The following is a 16,075-nucleotide window of genomic DNA, read 5'->3' on the forward strand; positions in this document are numbered from 1 at the left end:
AGGGAAATTAGCGAGGACATCTTTCCTTGTCTTTGCTAAAACTTTGTGACCTGAAGTAAACACCAGAAAAACAGCAGATTATTTTTTTTTAAACTGGAAAAATTAGAATTTTTCAGCTTTTTCTAAAATCAAAGTTTGAGTCAGCTTTAGTTCAATTCTTGTTGCAATAAAGATCAAAGTATCCAGAGTTGTAATTAAGTACTTAGTATAATTATACTTAGCAAACCTGTGCTCAGAAAATCTATCTTACATACTTGTGCTTTGCTGTGTTGACTCAAAGATGTTTTATTGATTTACATGAAAAATATTTTTAGAAAACGAAACAGTATTTTGTGCTTTGCAGCACTTAACCACTGAGTGTCTACGCAAAGAAAAAAACTTTTGCTATATAGAAAACATACAGTACATCATTGTTCTATTAACCATGGTATATTGATAGCTATTGTAAAGCACTTAACAACCGGTCCTGAAAGGGTTGGCATTTTTAGACGTGTAACTTTCGTTCCAAGAGTCAGAGGACGGATGACAGCTGTAACAAGTTTTGTAAAAGGGGGCATGTTGGCCGTTCATTCAGGCTGCAGCAGAGCGCAAGGCTTACAAGACATGGGCAATTTTCCCACAGGTTGCCTATAATAGAAAGTGCACAGATGCATGACGTTCTGTGCTTCAAAACTATCCTCATCTATTATAACTGGGGCAAAAGGAGTAAAGTTCATCAATTAAGCTCCCATTTTGATTTGAGTTCAGACATTCCCGTGTGTTTTCTGACCACGAGTAGGTCTCAAGACTTTAACAGTCCATGGATTTAACCAAATAATAAGGACCTCTGAACTCACAACATCAGCACACATTAAAACAAAGAATAGAAAGCTATTGGCATAACATAACATAAAAATGTTATGATATATTTTTCTGGGATGAACCCGGACACAGCACGCACACACAGAGTCAGTTCTTATGAGTGAGTTTTTATTGAATAGTGTGGAAGATGGATGATTAGACCAGAGTCTTTCAACGGACGGAGGTGAAGGGTGTAGAAGCTGGCTGGCAGGAGGAGTGTGGAGAGACTGACCGGGAGGAACTCTGGAGCCGAGCACTGGAGAGCAGGACATCTGAGCAGAGCCGTGGAGCGCAGAGCATCAGAGCCGAGCAGAGCATCAGAGCCGAGCAGTGGCGAGCAGGACGTCGGAGCCGAGCAGAGGCGAGCAGAGCATCAGAGCCGAGCAGAGGCGAGCAGAGCTTCAGAGCCGAGCAGTGGCGAGCAGAGCATCAGAGCCGAGCAGAGGCGAGCAGAACGTCAGAGCCGAGCAGTGGCGAGCAGAGCATCAGAGCCGAGCAGAGGCGAGCAGAACCTCAGAGCTGAGCAGTGGAGTACAGGACGTCCGAGCCGTGCAGAAGAGGTCTGAACGTCTGAGCCGAGCGGTGGAGGTCTGAACGTCTGAGCCGAGCGGTGGAGGTCTGAACGTCTGAGCCGAGAGGTGGAGGTCTGAACGTCTGAGCCGAGAGGTGGAGGTCTGAACGTCTGAGCCGAGAGGTGGAGGTCTGAACGTCTGAGCTGAATACTGGAGAAAACAAAACTGTCGGAAAGTCTTTGGGCTGACTGTAACAAGACCAGGTGAAAGGAGTCTTCAGGCTGACGGGTACAAACGGAGCTGACAAGAAAAACTGGCAGGGACTGAGCGGGAGTGAACGCTATGGACCGGCGACGGGAACAGAAAGAGGTGAGTCTGATAAAGCGGTGGGAACAGGTGGAAGCAGTTGTGGGTTAATTGCAGCCTGCCAGGTGAAACTGATCATGCTGCGCAGGAACAAGAGAGAGGGAGAGAGGCTCAGCATGCAGCCAATAAGCTGCATCCTGACAAAAAATAAGTCTTACAGTACGTTTTGATAGTTCTGATAAGTTTGTGACCATTCACATTTTTGCAGATGACCAGTTTTGCCAAAACTGCAGATATACTACAAATATTGTCTGCCTTATGGCCTTTAGATCATGGCAGCCAAGACAAAAGTCATCACAAGGCATGATTCCCCAGCGACTGTCAACGCTGAGAGTGTTCAGATTCAAGAGCTTAAAGGTCTTTGCTCATTGGTGACTGAGAAGATCACGATTTCTATCTCCAGCTTTGATTGTGCCACGTGCACCTTGTTTTTTTGGTGCCCCCTAGTTAGCGAAATTACATGGAAGTGATTCCTAAATCATAAGACCAGTATACAGTTTAGGGCCTTAGGGCCTTTCTGCATGAAGTTTGTAGGTTCTCCCTGTGCATGTGCGGTGCAATGAATAATGCCTGACCACAGCAAGAAGGGTGAAATTACATATTTTTAGCACTGTTTAATTATAGTTCAGACAAAAGGCTTCTGGGGATCATAAAAACCATAAATCTCTGGCCAGTGCATCGCCAATATTCATCAAACAGTGTCCAGTGGTCTTTGTACACTGCACCTAGTATACAATACCATTATAGGAGAAATATGCCCTTTTTTCAGATGACAACAGAGGGCTGATGTCCTGCACATTCAAAATGTCACACAATTCAAGAGTGTTGGACAAGAGACGATTGTTAAAGTTGAAGGACATCTGTCCTTGAGGACTGTAGCTTGACACGCCTGCTGTGGAGAGTCTTACATCTAATGACGTCGGCTTCTTTTATCTCTCTCTGGCTGCCTGTCGGGTGGTAGTCAATGATCTTTGACCACCGCCTCCTAGATGCTGGGACTGATGCTTTGTTGTTCACATGAAGGTGAGCTGCGGCCTGTCCTCGTCCTTTCCATTTGTGGTGTTACCCACAGTTGCGGGGGGTGAGTTCACTGTCTCCTGCACAGCTGTTCTGCTTCTCATAATGTGTGGTTTCAGATGTCTGAGGAGCATCCAGGAACATCAAAGAAATTATAGAAAAACATAAATAATGCATTTAATTATTTATTTTTTGCTGAGAACAAAGGTTTTCAATGTGACTAAAAAATAGAAGGATGGCATAGGCTGGCTTATCTGTCTTTCACCTGAGCCATTTTCGAGCTTCTCTCCTTACTTTTCTTTTAAATCTCTTACTAAAGTCCTTGCATGTTAAAAAATAAAGCCAAGAGGTTCTGGGTGGAAGCTAAGCCTTCTTTTTTCTTTTTTGCATTTTTAATCCAACCTCTAAATCTTTCACACAGACTTTTCTCTGAGGTCTGTTTCGTTTTTTTTTTTTGTTTTTTTTACCGTCTGCTCCTTTATTTCCCCTATTTCCTCCACTGCTGGCCTGGATAGGCTTTAACTCAGCCTTATTGCTGAAAGAAATGTGTCTGCAAAGGAAGAAAAAGTAATATAGCAGCACTATGTGGTTAACTAGAGAGGCTAATCACATATGTATATATAAAATCACCCAACTCTCATTAAAGTCTCCGGCATTTAATGTGATTGTGTTAAATCCCTTCACATTAAACAGAACAGCTTTCAACTGACCATCTTTTTTTTGTCCCTGGTGTGTTCACTTTGGTTTAACGCTAATATTATATAGGAGATGTAAAATGCTTAAACATGATTGCTCCAAATTCGCACACACAGGAGAGAATATGTAAAACAAAAGGCTTTGTTAAGATCAAACTAATCTAAATTGGATTTTCTTCATAATACATTTGCCACACTTTGTACTTACAGGACATTTGTTTACAAAATGTTTGATATATGAAAATGCACATTAGCAGAGGAGCTGCGCTGTCTTTTTTGTCTTTATAATTTGCTTGCAGGAAAAACTTGCTCGTCTGACCAGAAAACCTCTCTCCAGAAAGCATTTGGCATATACATGTTGACAGGTGTTGATGTTTGAGCAGATGCCTCTTTATTCGATTCACTTTTTTTCCACTGTGGGCATTGACACGGGTGCTACTCACTGAGCTATATTATACACTGGAGTGCTAATCACCGTCTGTTTGAACGAGTCGCTTTGAAGCCACCAGCCGCCATATTGGTACTCCCTATTTCCCCCCAGAAACTAGGGAATATGTGCGCTACAGCATCGAATAACGAGGATTTTCTCATGTTCAGGGGGGGCTTAAGACTTTTAAAATGTCAAATGCCATATACTTTTATGTTATGTTCTAAAACTATCAAGTACTGAGAAAGTCATGTGTTGAAATATTTTGCATTTTATTCATTTAAATATATATGTTTAACATTTATAAATATATAAATAACAATATACAAAAACATATATTTACATATGTGTAGACATATATATACATAAATACATATACACATACACATACTTATATATACATATATATATATTTAATATGAATAACATGTAAAATATTTCAGCACCTAATTTCCTAGTAGTTGATAGTGTTAGTACATCCACTGACTGTAAAATTACCTGTGAAACGTTTTCACTTAGCCAGAAAACTGCTTGTTGTTGCAATCAAATCCTATGGGATTCTGTGAGAGTAGGGAGTAGCAAGATGGCGGCCAGTGACTTCAGTTTTTCGGCAAAATCAGCACTCCAGTGTATTATATAGCTCAGTGGTGCTACTCAATCTCCCCAATCTTTCCTGGGTCTTTCTGAACATTGTAACCAATCTAAGGGTGACACTGACAGTTTGGATCAGAGGGTTGAAAAGGTGTTCAAAGGGGCAGTGATCCCAAATACACACTGAAGCTGCCGTTCGGATGTCTAAAGCAGGTTGATAATACTCTTTTGGAATGGTCCAGATCTAAACTTGTTGGAAACTTATGAACTATGCTTAAAAGTTGGTTATTTGCCAGGACACCATCCAGAACTATGTCTTAATAGGAAGAAATATTTAAAACAATAAACGTTTCCCCTTATCAATCATAATGTTATTACATTATTACTACACTGCAAAAACAGAACTAAAAATAAGTAACATTTTCTTGAAATGAGTAAATTTGTCCTTGATTTGAGCAGGTGATCTGCAATGGAATAAGATTTTTGCACTTAAAATAGGAACAACTAATCTCCATCATTTTATCTCAAGTGCAGTATAACTAATTATCTTATTTTATGACTCAAAATATTCATTCCATTGACAGATCAAGGAGAAATACATTAATTTCAAGAAACTTTTACTTATTTTTAGTTCATTTTTTTGCAGTGTAACATCACAGCTGTACAAGCAGTCAAATTATATGGGTATGTTCCGTAATAATACTTACTTCCGTAATAATACAAAAATGTATATAATTCATAACAGATAAACTATTATTCAAATAATAACCTTGCTATTGCTCTCAAACCTTAAGAAAAGTGGAGAAATTGCAACAAATCACAGCTACAAACATTGCAAGGAAAACTTTTGCATCCATGGAAAAATCTGATGCAGAAATGCAGAATAACTACCTCTGTTTTAAGTATGCAGTAACATAATCTATGATTTAATCAAACAAAACTAAAGGATCCACGATAGTTCATTAGTAAATCTGTTGAAATTCAGAATGATCTGGTATGTATTCATGAAATAATTCCTTTCATCATAACAGGGATGAACTTATTTAACAGCTGCAATCATGCTGTCTTTTTTTTTCTTTTGCACTTTTCTTAAGAATTGATTGACCTCAACTGAAGCTGCACCAAAGGCCTTAATTTAAAAGAAATTTATCCGCAAGAGATTAAAGTTAAGACCGCTATTTCTGGCTCTCAGTGTCGCTCTACGTTTAATAAAGAGACAAAACACACTGACCTTTGATCCGTCAGCCCAGAGGCACAAATGAGATACAGCCGGAAACATGGTGACGGGTGATGAAGCCCTGTCTTGTAAAGGCAGAGGTTTAGATTATAGATATGTGAGACGGATGATCTCCAAATGGCTCTTCCTTGAGCTGGGTGACAGCGAGGAGGGGGTTGATGTAGCTGTCCAGGGTCCTGACCTTCGAAGCTGATGGGGGCGTTCAGCGAAATCAAAGGTCTGCTCAGTCTTTCTAAGCTGATTGTCACAAAGCATGCAGCTGTTTGTTTGGTTTAATGTGAGTTTTGTTCAAATACGAGGATCCATATAGAACGTAGACAAAGAGAATCTGGATATTTTGTGTTTTGTTGAGCCTCGGGAAATATTAAGTACTTTCAGCAGTAGCACGTTGATTACGCACAGTATCTGACTGATAAATCAACTAAAATGAAAAATAAACACCATACCAATCTGTTATTTGACTGCAATGACACTAAAAGTTTTTTGTGTTTGTAGTCTTTGTCTTGTTGGAAGATGCAACGTCTTTCCAGTCTCAAGCCTTTTAGAGCCTCTGAGAGATTTCTTGCATTTTGCCTTATCCGTCAAATCTGCCCAATTTTCCAGACCCAGCAAAGAATCATCCCCAACCGCAAGATTACACCATCACTGTGTGTTCATGTTAATTTATGTTATTAGTTTTCTTCCACAATTAGCTTTCTGCATGTTACCAAAAAGTTCAATTTTGGGGTCATCTGAACGGAGCAAAAAAATAAATAAATCTTGCATATAGTTGCTTTGACCACTACATTGCTCGTGGCCACAAACAAGATGTTTTGTCTTTTTCTCTTCTATTTATTTTAGCCATTCTTCCGTAAAGGGCTTTTTTCTGTTTACAGATTATCCCACGTGAGCTGTGGCTCTTTCCAGCTCCTCCAGAGTTATTTTAGGGGCTTTTGAATGCTTCTTGGATTCATTAGTCTGACCAAGGGCTGATGTCCTGCAACTTCTACATACACTTCTCTGTCAATACATCTAATTCACATAATCATGTCATCAGCAGGTCCCTGTAGAACTTTACTCCATCTGAATACCATTAATAATAGTTTCTAGCTCCTGTTCCTTGACCTTTGACAGGGTCAACAGTAAGAACTCTGTAGTGGATAGGAAAGGAGCTGTTGGACTACTGTGACGATTTTGGACAGCCTTTAACTCAGACTTCTTTACGTGACGGAAACGCACATGGATGATTGTTCATGAAAATGAACTACAAATTGCACACTCTCTTGTCTCCGGTCATTTTCGTTAATTTCCGTGAGGAGGATGTGCTGATATGTCATGTCACGCAAAGGACTGTGGGATATCTTAAGGCTTCTTAGTGCCGTTGAGGGACGTCACGGGGTTCCTACGCAAAACTAGCTGTGGGAGGGAGCATACAGGCTCTTTTCCTGCCTCCTTCCTTACTGACTGCACTATTCGGACAGCAGTGATCATGGCAACTGCTGACACACTTCTGCTTTAGCTAAAGAATCCCTACCCTTTAAGAACCCTTTAAGACATAAAGAGGTAACTCAGTCCTTTTGTTTCAGGTGTGTTGGACTTGGGACACATCAAACCGCTGCAGGACACCGGCCCTCGAGGACTGGAGTTTGACACCCCTGGTAGGTGAACAGCCAGGTGGGCGCTTGCTTTTACTCTTTCCATTGTCTGATGGCAGACTAAGTGGTGCTTCATGACACATTCAAAGTTTGGGATGTTGTTTATCCATCAATCCTGCTTAAATCCTTTGCACAACTTTCTCTCTGACTCTGATGCTGTATTTGTTGGTCTTCATGATGCTGTATTCTCTTTTGTTCTCTAACAAACATCTAAGACCTTCAAACTGCTGTATTTGTACCTAGGCCAGATCAAATAAAGACAGACTCCATTTTTATGGAGTTTCTTGGCTGTACTGGATTTTACTTGTCCTTGAGAGCTACCATCCCTCCCTTCTCCAAGACACCTGAATCAAATGAATGGCTCATTATCAGGCCTTTGCAGAGCTGAATGACATCCTGATGAGGGAAATTGGCCATTTGATACAGATGTGTTGGAGAGGGGATGCATCTGTAAGTTGTAGGATTGTAGCTTTTTAAATACTCCTGATTTGGGGTTTGTCAGAGTACAGGGCAGTGAATATGACTGGGCAGGACACTTTTCAGAGCTTCACAGCTATGATCTACTGTATTTTGGTCAAGAGCAAAAAACAGACATTGAAGATTGTGGTTGAAATGTGACATGAAAAGGTTCAAGGGATTTTAATACTTTTTCTGAGGCACTGTATATAAAACAGCCAGAACTACTTTAGACGACTGGCTGCTTGTGCTGTGGGTGAGAAACTTCAAAATGGCTTTACATCCTTATTGAAGGGCTACAAGGCTTGGCTGATTGTACACTTGTTGTGTATTTGAATTTGTGGTCACACAACAAAGAAAGCTCGTCCTGAATAAACAGCCGCAGCACGGACTTGGAAGAATGGGCCCTGCACTGCTGCCTCCTTTGAGGATTGTCTCCATTCATCAGAAAGTCATTTGTGATCCTGCATTAAATCCTTACTTGTCCGAAATATGACAAATGATGATTACCTTGGGGAAATCAGTGATGATCACAACACAATTAATGGTCTCTCTGCAGGAATAGCTCTCCACTCACATACAATTTTGAGAAATATCACTCAAAAAAAAAAAAGAAATAAATAAAAAAAAGCAGCTCTTTAGAGCTACCCTTTTGTTTGAGCTCAGTGTTTAAGGTTACTGACAGGGCTTTTGGATTAGAAAAGAAACAGTGGTCACATCTTCCTCCTCTTTGCCAGCTGTTTTTAGTCATCAAACAGAGCACGCAGAAAGAGAAAGCATGCATTGTCTTCTGCTGGCAGCATGAATGCAGCCGCTGTGTTTTGTGAGGGTGGCCGGTAAGCTGGACTGTGTGGGCTAGCAGATAGAAAAGGCAGGAAGAGTAGGGAGGGGAGAGTATGGATGCTGTAATAAAGTGAGTGTCCCTATGGTCAAAAGCACACTCACTCATCACTCACTGCCCTTGGTGGTCCTCAGGTCAATGAGGGGCAATGAGCTCAGTGGCATTCACTGCAGCATCCTTGCAGCTTTGTGTTTGTCACTCCTCTTCAGGGGGTTCAATACATGTGTCTCCTCTTTAATTGAAGTTTTTTTTTTTTACATCCTTGAAAAAAACACTGCACGTGTGCATAGCGAGAGCATTTGGATGGTTCTAGAGTGAATTAAATCCACTGTACACCATATGACCGAGGGCCAGGGGTGGTCTTTATTTATGCATGAGGTGGCGGTTTACGGCTGATCAGTGATTTGATTTTCCATCTGAGATCGCTTTGGAGGCATGTCACTGCTGAACTAAAGCTGTCTTCTTGCTCAGCTACGAATAAAATAGCAAATGCTAACTCTCCAGATCTTTGAAATATCTGCTCTTCTGCCATTCAAGCCTAATAAGTTCTTGTCTACCTGCAAAAGACTTGGTTTAAAAGTTGCCTAAATAAACAATGAAACCCCTTTTGCTCAGGGTGCACTGTTGCCAACATCTGATCTCCATGCATATTTTGGCCAATTCCACATTTAGAGCTATAATGTAAAAAGAAGTACAACAGAGTGGACATTAAATATTTATACAGTGATAGAAGCAGAGGCGACATCACTCCACATGTTTTAGACATCTTGTTTGTTACTGTTTTAGACAAAATAATTGAGTTTATACTTTAATCTGTTCTTTTAGATTTTTTATTAGCTCTTAAAATAAGATTGAACACCAGTATCTGTGTCTATTCCAGAAGGTAGATCCTTAGTTTAGCTCAAAGATTTGTAAAAGCCTTTTCCAAATCCAAATCCAACCTGTTCCTTAAAGATAAAAAAAAACAAACAGCCACTTAGCTCTACTCCATTCAGCCTTCCCACTATCTAGGGAGCGTATTGCTCTCACTCACTCTTTTGCAGTCTGAAGTAGTAATAATTTAGAAAGGTGGTGGGATGCAATGTTTTTAAAATAGCTATTTGATTACAGGATTTTTAATCGACCAATCTGGATTGATTGTATTTTAAAATATCTAACAAAATGAGCAACGTTTTGCTCAGGTTTTCTTTTCTTTTTTTTTTTTTGTCCTTTTTAATGGCAACTGACTCAATAAATAGTAAATGTACAATTTGTATTGTGATGACATACATAAATTTATACCTCAGGTTGCTCTCCTTATCAGGATGTATAATGTCACTTAAGACATTCTGTGGCTTAAGGTTGAAAATGTCTTGTGGTAAAATTTACTTTTAAAGTTAACTTTCAACCCCCCGCCCCCTTACTTATGTTATCAAACACCGTTATATTAAATTACAATGTCATTAAACGGTGCTTCTCGCATCACTCATTGCCATTGTTTGATGCAAGGCATCAGCAGTGAAACGTACGATGGAGGAGGTGTGCTACGTAGCTCACTGAAGGCTTTCCCTTTGCACCTATGCATCTGTAATGTACTCATTAAAGAACTACTTTACGCAGCATTTGACCATCTAAAATTGACAACAAACAAATCACTATTGACACATCAATCTCCCAACCTGGTTGTATGGAGGACTCACTATGATATACTTAAAAGTAAATACAGAAATAAATAAATGTGCAATAAATAAATAAGCATGCAATTAAACGCAAAGAAATACAGCAAATAAATACAACTAGGCAGTAATTAAATTATACAAGATATAAATGTATATATCTCCTTTGATTAGCTTTTTTCACCTTTGTAATAATTACATAATATTTTTTTTGTATAATGTTCAACTATATTTATTAAATAATTATTGAATACTATAACAGAAAATACATAAATAAGGTATTACAAAGGTGAAAAAATAAAAAGCCAATCAAAAGAGATATATACATGTATGTCTAATTTAATTACAGTTTACATTTATTTATTTTCTGTATTTTTGTGCATTTAATTGTATGTCTTTTTAATTATTGCTATTTTGTTTGATTCTGAATTCATTTTTAAATATGTCAGCGTTGGTCTTCCATAAATTACAACATATTGTAGAATATACAGTTTACAGTTAGGATTAAGGGTTAAATTAACCTAGCATGAATGTTAAATAGTTGGAGGAAACTAAAATCCTTGGAGGAACATATTTATAATACATGTCTAAAATGGATAGGATTACTAGGAGCTATCCCATTAAAACTACAGATTATCCACAACTGATTGAGTAAATGATTAAATATGCAGCTCTTGTTTTATTCCTGTTGTGCTTGTGAACTTAGCGATGTGGCTGAACACAGGGAGGATGGTGAAGAGGTCATTTTGGACACAGAGGGCATAAAAGCCACTGTGTTTGTGTTTGCGCCAAAGGAAGACAGCCAGGGTGAGAAAGGGGGCTGATAAAAGGAGAAATAGGTATAAGAGAGAGGAGGAGGAGATGAGAGGATAGTAAGAGCCTAAGCAAGAGAGGTGGCAGGCAATAAAGCGCCCTATCAATCTGGTAAATGAGTGTCCTTCCAGCAGAGGGTACTCTGAGGAATGCAGCCCGCACTGTTTTCATCAAGTCAGAGATTTAGCTCTCATCCTCCAAACCACCACTTGGTTTTTGAAGAAATGGAGAGAATTAGCAAATGGTTGGTCTGTGGGTCATGCTGCCTCTTACATCACATTTACACTGAGTATGAAGTAACAGCAGTGTTATGGAGCTTCATACAGCACAGCTGGCTCAACATGTGATCAGTTCCTTTAACAACGTTTCGAGTGAAACACACAATAAAATCAGATTTGACTTTCAGTAATGTAAAATTCTTGGGTACAAATGGTTCTCCAGTAAAGATCTTGGGTGACGAAGCAGACTGTTAAAGCTTCACTAACTACTTTTTATATGACTAATGAAACGTCTGAGTGTACATCAGTACTCTCAGGAGACAAAGGCACTAAAAGTTATCTTCTGACTAATGTCCCAATCACATCTTTGGAGCTTTCAGCGTTTGGAGACGTTGTTCTGACATTCGGCACATTGTTTTCCAAAATGTTCTACAAAACTGATTCGGTACCAGGTTCTGAAAACCTCTGTGCAGTCCAGCCTGCTTTTAGTTTCATCATGGTTCCCACACAATCTGTAAAAGTGTGAGATTTGACTAAAGTATTTATCCGTTCAGGAAAAAATATGACATAATAAATTAAAGGGTGGAAAATAATTGTGTTTCTTAATTTTGTTTAATTGCAAAGAAGTTGTATACCAATGTGCCCACCTGTCACTGTTCTGTCATGCCAACTATTTATCCATCATCCCCTTCATCTATTCCGAAATCTGTCATTTTGACCCCTGTGTTTGATTTTCTTATCTTGAGAAACCTGAGACCAAGCGGAAGTTATTGAACAACACCTAAAAGAAACAGTTGAGCTTTGTTGATTAGTGATGCACCAGTAGAAATTTTAACACATCTTAACTCTGTCATTTCCAAACACCTGCCAACATTTTCAAATATATTACTTCTAGTAGTTTCAATCAGCGTACTTTCGCTATACTCCTTTCAGCTTATCTGCTGAAATCTTGCGCAGGGTTGCCAGATCTGACTGACAGTTTCCAGCCCAAACACAAGGTAAAACCTGTCCAGCTCAATAAATAAATAAATACATTTTTAAAAATGCCAGCCCAAATGTCAACCTTTCTTGAACTAATGTTAAAAACGTAGAACTAGCACACACATAATAAAGAACACACCATTAGCACATAACTGCAATAAAGCAAAAAATATGTTGCACATACAGGCTCTGCACAAAATGTGCAATCAGGCAACTAAATGACCTACTCTGAAAGATTACTTTCCCAATCATTTCGCCATAGTAGCTGCAAAACAAGTTATCAATAGCCTATCAACAGAAGTTGTATATTTAACTAAATACTAGATTTGTTTATATCTTTATTTGGGGGTGTTTACAATTGATATTGACCAATACCATTCCATAGTGAAACTTGATTAACCAAAGAGTATTAATCATTGATGTCAGGTTTGACAGATGCAAAATAAGCTCAGAAATAAAATTAATATGAGGAAACTGCATTTTTTTTAAATGTGCAATTTTTTTTGTTTCTTTTTTTTTTTGCTTTAAGCCACACAATGGGCGCTATTTTGACAGAATATTCCTGTGAATACCACCAAAAAACCTTCCGGATGTTGTGAAAAGCAGACCAACTTTTAACAATTAACTATTTTTAATGAACTACTGGTTCAAGGAAGCCTGATATCTGGCAACACTGATCTGGCTCTCTTCTGCTTCCTAACAGCCAGAATGAACGACAGACATGTGTCTACATGACTATGAAAATACAGTTTCCCCTTTCATACATCTTTCTTGTGCTTTTAAGGACTTTCCTTTTAAGCACCTCACTGTAGCTGCATGCAGAAGGGAGAATGCTACACGTTATCAATCTGGCGGGCCAGGTTATGTAACTGCTGGGTTAGACTCTTTACTCAGTTACAGCGTAACTGAGTAAAGAGTCTAACCCAGGATCCACACCAAACAGTACTGCTGTAAGTGTCAGTATCAGCACAGTTGTACTATAATTTTCTCTCCCTCTATCAATTTAAATTATTCACAAAATTGTTGCCTGTTTCTGATCTTTGATGCTCATGTTGCCTTATGGTGGATTTACTAAACAAAAAAATACATTCCCCCTAAAATAAACAGCACTCTAAAATCTGATTAGTTTGTATCCACACAGCAAAAGTTAAACTCAGGATGGTTAAAAAAAACATCAAGATTATAAAATTGTAGAAGGATTGGATTGCATGCATGTTTTACATTACAAAAATAAATCTAATTAGTAAAAGAAATTTATCGTATCAATAGTATAATAATAATTGTGACACTGTGTGGGTCTGTTTCGGTTCTTTCTGTACTGTACTGTCTCAATTAAAACATTAACAAGGAGACAAGAATAAAAATGTATTTAATTATTGAACTCTGAAATATGATTAAAGGAACCACCTAAAACTTCAACAAACACAGATTAAAGGACTCAAATTCAGGCAAAATGAAGCTTAAAAAGATTTAATGTACTTTGGGAATAGATAATTATTGGGAACGGTCACCAAATGAGGTCCTTTTGTATATGCATTGTTTCACTGCAAATTGATTTTAGTTTTTTGTCTTTTTCTATTTTTTATTTGTCCTGATCATACAAGTGAAATTATCTAGTTTCCAAACAAGAAAGTGAAATGTGTTAATAAATCATGTGATTGTGACATAAAACATTTAGTAGAGCTCGGATTCTTCTTTCTGATCGTCCTCCTTTATCTCCGCGAGGCAAAGATAGCATTCATAAAAAACTGAAATCCTGGAGCAGCTTTAGAGGCACATTTGGCTGGCTTTAAATGTCTTTCTTTGCTGAATGAAACGTTCCACACATCCGGAAGCTTTGGTTATTTATTGTTGTTTATGAAGAAAAGCAGTACTTTATTGTCATGACGGATGCTTTGTTCGTAGAATTGCTTTGAGATGATCTGACGCTTGGAGAGCAAAGCATGCCAAGAGTTAACCATTGTTTTCAGGAATATTGTGACTCGACCACACAAGCCTATAATAACTATGGTGGAGACAATGAAAAAAGCAGAAACAGACCTCTGAGGCTCTATTGATGCTCCCGCAGTGAGCATGTGGTGTTTTCAAAAAAAGCATAAAATTATATCTAATCTTCACAAAGCAACGGGTTTGCACATACTGCTGAATTCACTTGTACATGTTTTTGTATTGTATTGTAACATTTATCCATTTGATCAAAAAATATGTTTTTGCATGCTCTAATCTTAGCATAGTCTTCACAGAATGAGGAAAATAAAACTTCTATTTCTGTTTGAGGGATATTGCTTGAAATGAGCTTCATTGGGATGTCGCGTCCATCATGTAATTTGTAATTTCTGTCCATAAATAAGATCAATTTGTTGTTGGTAGTGGATATGAGGAATATTTTCAGCTGAGGAAGGTTTAATCTGCAGCCAAGAAAGAGCCAGAAAAGTAGCGTGTTCAAACCTGGGTTGTCCTGAGAAAGAGGACGTGTCTTCATCTATTTAATCTTGGAACATTTACAGTGCTGTCATAATTATTGATTGCTACTTATTCGGTTTGGTAAGATGGTGTGAAACGATTGTTTTTTAAAAAAAAAATTACATTACCGTCACACTTCTTGGCAACCTTTACAGTACATTAAGTTAAATATTTTGTTATACTTTACTTCTTTAGTGATGCCAGAGGAAATGGTGCAGAGAAAAGGGTTTTTCTGTCTTACCACAACAAACGTGAACGTTTGGAGTTTACTAAGCTGGTCAGATGAGACTATGAGATTTGACTACTTTTGAGATTTTTAGCACAAAACAAAAAAAATAAAAGTAAAAGTGGTTTGGCATTAAGCCCTAAACGTGTGGAAGAGCACAGTGATGCTGTGGGCCTGCTTCTCCTCTGAAGACCCTGGGAATCTTTTTCGAGTTCACGCCACTTCATGTAACTCAATATATTAATATTGATATGATATACAAATATGCTTTTAATTTTAAATCAAAATATAGTGGACTCTCCCACTAACTGTCAGTGTTTGCAAAAGTTGAGCAGCTATACTATTGTAATAGAAGACAACTATCAAGTTTTTACACATCTTTACCAGGGTGCTGATCAATATGGGTGTCACTTTAGTTCATGATATACTCAAGGCTGCATTTCATTGAAATAATGTAAAAATAGGCATCCCAGATATCTAGATCTTGCTATGGGAGCTTAGTCTGACAGACCCAATCAAATCTCACTGGATCGAGTGAAATATTGTATCATGTGCGGAACAGATAAACACACTGAGCCAAGCGGCATCATTGAGGCACAGATACTGAACTGTAACCTACATTCCTGCTAAAGCTGTGACGTTTATCTCAGGAACATGAATCCATGTCTCATCCCGAGGAAACAAATGTTTAATCACATTACAGCTAAAGTCACTTTGGAGGCCAGAAAGCTAATTAGCTGCCCAGCAGCAGCAGTAGCAGATTAAATGTTATGTAAATGTATGCAAATCTTACTTGCAATTGATGCTGGTGTGGTCCAGGTTTATTTTTTTAAACTGATTTCATGCCTCTGATAGATGAAGGTTTAAAATAATCTGTTAATTTTGTGTGCAGGTAACACTGACATTGGTGAATGACCCAGCCCAGAGTCCTGACCTAAATCCAATAGAGAATTCATTAAAGGAGCTAAAGATTAGGGTGATGGCACAAGGACTTTCCACTTCAGAGTTAAAGCTCTTAAAATTTAAATTAAAAAAACAACAGAAATCACTTTTTTCCAAGCTGTACTCCTTTTACATTGTTTAATCTTTTGAGAGATGCCTGT

The 16,075-nt window shown here is 38.4% G+C and overlaps 1 protein-coding gene across 4 annotated transcripts in view; it reads left to right on the forward strand.

Moving 5' to 3' along the window:
• dlgap4a (discs, large (Drosophila) homolog-associated protein 4a) overlaps positions 1-16,075 on the forward strand; it is a 141,975-nt gene that overhangs the window by 69,792 nt on the left and 56,108 nt on the right. For 3 of the 4 annotated variants that reach the window (XM_036140095.1, XM_036140102.1, XM_036140108.1), the window contains exon 1: positions 7,241-7,338. The exons of the other annotated variant lie outside the window; for it this stretch is intronic. The gene's annotated coding sequence lies outside the window, so the exon portion shown is untranslated. Of the gene's footprint in view, positions 1-7,240; positions 7,339-16,075 lie in introns of those variants that run through there. 4 annotated transcript variants of the gene reach the window in all.

The sequence above is a fragment of the Fundulus heteroclitus genome, chromosome 1 (assembly GCF_011125445.2).
Source record: "Fundulus heteroclitus isolate FHET01 chromosome 1, MU-UCD_Fhet_4.1, whole genome shotgun sequence".
Lineage (NCBI taxonomy): Eukaryota > Metazoa > Chordata > Actinopteri > Cyprinodontiformes > Fundulidae > Fundulus > Fundulus heteroclitus.